The sequence below is a fragment of the Schistocerca americana genome, unplaced genomic scaffold (assembly GCF_021461395.2).
Source record: "Schistocerca americana isolate TAMUIC-IGC-003095 unplaced genomic scaffold, iqSchAmer2.1 HiC_scaffold_47, whole genome shotgun sequence".
Lineage (NCBI taxonomy): Eukaryota > Metazoa > Arthropoda > Insecta > Orthoptera > Acrididae > Schistocerca > Schistocerca americana.
Genome location: NW_025726203.1, coordinates 390,001 through 395,000, shown reverse-complemented (window position 1 = coordinate 395,000; position 5,000 = coordinate 390,001).

Genomic DNA, 5,000 nt, shown 5'->3' with positions numbered 1-5,000 from the left:
CTGAGCTCCCCTGCACCATACACCTCGAAACCCTCTCAGGTCCCGGCGGCGCGCAGCGCCGTCCTAAGTACTTGGTCGGGTTCGAGAGAGGCGCAATCGCCCGGAGTTTGGCGAGTAGACGCTTTAGGTGCGACCACCCGTGCTCCCAACTGAGCTTGCCGCTGCCGACAGAGGCCCGGGAGCGTGCTGTCGTGGCATTGCCGGCGGGAGACAACACGCGCCACCTACGGTGACCGGCAGCTCCAACGCCAGCGCCACAGAAGGACAAAAGCCCCACTTGGGTGCCGAAGCGAACTCTCCCAGCACAGCGCACGCGCCAACACGTCCGCACAGCTGCGATACAAACCACCTGCGAGAACCGCAGAGGCGACCGAGCAGCAGACGGCGTCGCGGCGCCGAGCGCCGGGCGGCGGCGCATCCTCAGCGCACACAGTCCTCAATCGGACCAGCACACTGCAGATGTCCACCGCGCTTCGCACCGGGCCCGCGAGGACCTACTTTGGCCGCACGGCGCCGCGTGCAGGGTGCGCCGGCGCGCAGCTGCGCCGCCTGCCGCCTCCGTCGGCCGGCGCGCCTGCCACTGGCCGCCCCCACCAGCCGGCTGTAGCGCGTGCGCCCACGCACCGCGCGGCCAGCACGCCGGGAGGCCCCCCCTCACCGGCCGGGGACGGTCCCACCCAGCCACCGCCGCGTATCGCTTCACACCCAGATGCCATTCACGTTCGTGGGCATGGTGGGTATCGCTGGAACAACCGGTTGGTAGCTCAACCGATCGTCGCCATCACTGATTCACCTCTAGCGAGAACAACCGCACCACAACGGTTTACCAGTTGTTCATTTGCGTAACGTCACCAGCAAACGTAGGCGTCCATCGCCATTTGCAAATTCAACGATTGTTGCATGCCTGTGTCAGGTGTCACGACACACTATGTCTGCCCACATACACGCAACAACATGTGCACGCTTCGCGAACACGTGGAAGGTGGCCCCCGTACGTATGCGATGTCCATTGCGCGAACGACTGTCAACCGGCCTCTGTCGCATGTCGCAGATGTGGAACGCAGTGCACCATGCTATCACGGTGTGTGAGAAGAGACGACTACGTCTGACAACACGCGCCACTACATCAACAGACGGCTCATGCTGATCGCCATCCAGGGCATACCACACTGCAATCCAGCTCTTATAGGGAGACGACACGTAGCTGAGTGCACAACATTTGGACCGCATGGTTCGCCGTTGTTGGCGCAGTCGTTGTACGGTCACATGTACCACGATGTATCATTCAGTACATGAGGACCAATGTGCAGTACAGTGTGTGATTTGGACGTACAACATCAGCGGACAGTTGACACAGGCCGTACCACAGCGTAGGCTAAGTGCTTCGCCATGCAAATGCCAATGAACAACTGCAAATGCCAATGAACAACTGCAAAGGGCATTGAGCATGTACGTCCTGCTGCCATCCACATTACAGTGTATAGCTGCAAGGTGTTTAACATGAAGCGATACACTGGGGACCGGGCAGTGCGAGTAGCAAACTATATTGCGGGGGTTGCAGTTAGGCAACACTACACTAATTTAACGCGTCGTATGACAATTACAGAGCAGGTTAAGGCCCAACGTGTGTTGGGTTAAGGCCCAACGTGTGTTGGGTTAAGGCCCAACGTGTGTTGGGTTAAGGCCCAACGTGTGTTGGGTTAAGGCCCAACGTGTGTTGGGTTAAGGCCCAACGTGTGTTGGGTTAAGGCCCAACGTGTGTTGGGTTAAGGCCCAACGTGTGTTGGGTTAAGGCCCAACGTGTGTTGGGTTAAGGCCCAACGTGTGTTGGGTTAAGGCCCAACGTGTGTTGGGTTAAGGCCCAACGTGTGTTGGGTTAAGGCCCAACGTGTGTTGGGTTAAGGCCCAACGTGTGTTACGTTACGGCGCAACGTGGGTTACGTTACGGCGCAACGTGGGTTGCGTTACGGCGCAACGTAGGTTGCGTTACGGCGCAACGTAGGTTACGTTAAGGCGCAACGTAGGTTACGTTAAGGCGCAACGTAGGTTACGTTAAGGCGCAACGTAGGTTACGTTAAGGCGCAACGTAGGTTACGTTAAGGCGCAACGTAGGTTACATTAAGGCGCAATATAGGTTACATTAAGGCGCAATATAGGTTACATTAAGGCGCAATATAGGTTACATTAAGGCGCAATATAGGTTACGTTAAGGCGCAATATAGGTTAGGTTAAGGCGCAATATAGGTTACGTTAAGGCGCAATATAGGTTACGTTAAGGCGCAATATAGGTTACGTTAAGGCGCAATATAGGTTACGTTAAGGCGCAATATAGGTTACGTTAAGGCGCAATATAGGTTACGTTAAGGCGCAATATAGGTTACGTTAAGGCGCAATATAGGTTACGTTAAGGCGCAATATAGGTTAGGTTAAGGCGCAATATAGGTTAGGTTAAGGCGCAATATAGGTTAGGTTAAGGCGCAATATAGGTTACGTTAAGGCGCAATATAGGTTACGTTAAGGCGCAATATAGGTTACGTTAAGGCGCAATATAGGTTAGGTTAAGGCGCAATATAGGTTAGGTTAAGGCGCAATATAGGTTAGGTTAAGGCGCAATATAGGTTAGGTTAAGGCGCAATATAGGTTAGGTTAAGGCGCAATATAGGTTAGGTTAAGGCGCAATATAGGTTAGGTTAAGGCGCAATATAGGTTAGGTTAAGGCGCAATATAGGTTAGGTTAAGGCGCAATATAGGTTACGTTAAGGCGCAATATAGGTTACGTTAAGGCGCAATATAGGTTAGGTTAAGGCGCAATATAGGTTACGTTAAGGCGCAATATAGGTTACGTTAAGGCGCAATACAGGTTACGTTAAGGCGCCATACAGGTTAGGTTAAGGCGCCATACAGGTTAGGTTAAGGCGCAATACAGGTTAGGTTAAGGCGCAATACAGGTTAGGTTAAGGCGCAATACAGGTTAGGTTAAGGCGCAATACAGGTTAGGTTAAGGCGCAATACAGGTTAGGTTAAGGCGCAATACAGGTTAGGTTAAGGCGCAATACAGGTTAGGTTAAGGCGCAATACAGGTTAGGTTAAGGCGCAATACAGGTTAGGTTAAGGCGCAATACAGGTTAGGTTAAGGCGCAATACAGGTTAGGTTAAGGCGCAATACAGGTTAGGTTAAGGCGCAATACAGGTTAGGTTAAGGCGCAATACAGGTTAGGTTAAGGCGCAATACAGGTTAGGTTAAGGCGCAATACAGGTTAGGTTAAGGCGCAATACAGGTTAGGTTAAGGCGCAATACAGGTTAGGTTAAGGCGCAATACAGGTTAGGTTAAGGCGCAATACAGGTTAGGTTAAGGCGCAATACAGGTTAGGTTAAGGCGCAATACAGGTTAGGTTAAGGCGCAATACAGGTTAGGTTAAGGCGCAATACAGGTTAGGTTAAGGCGCAATACAGGTTAGGTTAAGGCGCAATACAGGTTAGGTTAAGGCGCAATACAGGTTAGGTTAAGGCGCAATACAGGTTAGGTTAAGGTACGACATAGGTTAGGTTAAGGTACGACATAGGTTAGGTTAAGGTACGACATAGGTTAGGTTAAGGTACGACATAGGTTAGGTTAAGGTACGACATAGGTTAGGTTACGGTACGACATAGGTTAGGTTACGGTACGACATAGGTTAGGTTACGGTACGACATAGGTTAGGTTACGGTACGACATAGGTTAGGTTACGGTACGACATAGGTTAGGTTACGGTACGACATAGGTTAGGTTACGGTACGACATAGGTTAGGTTACGGTACGACATAGGTTAGGTTACGGTACGACATAGGTTAGGTTACGGTACGACATAGGTTAGGTTACGGTACGACATAGGTTAGGTTACGGTACGACATAGGTTAGGTTACGGTACGACATAGGTTAGGTTACGGTACGACATAGGTTAGGTTACGGTACGACATAGGTTAGGTTACGGTACGACATAGGTTAGGTTACGGTACGACATAGGTTAGGTTACGGTACGACATAGGTTAGGTTACGGTACGACATAGGTTAGGTTACGGTACGACATAGGTTAGGTTACGGTACGACATAGGTTAGGTTACGGTACGACATAGGTTAGGTTACGGTACGACATAGGTTAGGTTACGGTACGATATAGGTTAGGTTACGGTACGATATAGGTTAGGTTACGGTACGACATAGGTTAGGTTACGGTACGACATAGGTTAGGTTACGGTACGATATAGGTTAGGTTACGGTACGATATAGGTTAGGTTACGGTACGATATAGGTTAGGTTACGGTACGATATAGGTTAGGTTACGGTACGATATAGGTTAGGTTAAGGTACACATTGTTGTAAGGAAAGGTTTAATGGGGGGCGGGGCGGCCGGTTTGTTGATTGTGATTATAGTAAGTGGATGCCTGCGGCATCATCTGATTTGCCACGTCAGGATGCACCTTTGGCTCATGACAGGCGGCGCTCTCATTCCATGCTTGTGGCAGACCTGTGTCTTTCATTCCTGCCATTGTTTGTGTGCTGTGAGAGGAGGCAGTATTGTGATGTTGGGTGCACCCCTGTGTAGGACATGTGTGGGTGTTGGTGGCTTGGCTGAGCAATGGTGGTTGTCGGGTGGGTGGGATATTCTGTTTTCTGAGTGGACCTCCCAGTCTGGTTATGACAGTGTGGATTGTCTAATGTGGCGGAGAGGATGCACTGGGTGTTGTTCCATGCTGGTGCTTACATATTGTCTGTGTGCGTGTTACAGGCAGAGAGTAGTGCGTGATAAGGGTGTGTGGCTGACGTGTGGTTGTGATTGTGAGCAGAGTCTTTCAGCATGTATACGGACAGTTGTATACATTATCTGTATTCTGATGGCTCTATCTATTACTAATCAGCGCCGTGTATACGTTTAATCCGGTTCCAGTCGAAACTGTTGTATCTCTGTACATTAGTGACACGGCGAGCCCGCTATGTAGTTACTCGTCTCGGCAGCTTCCA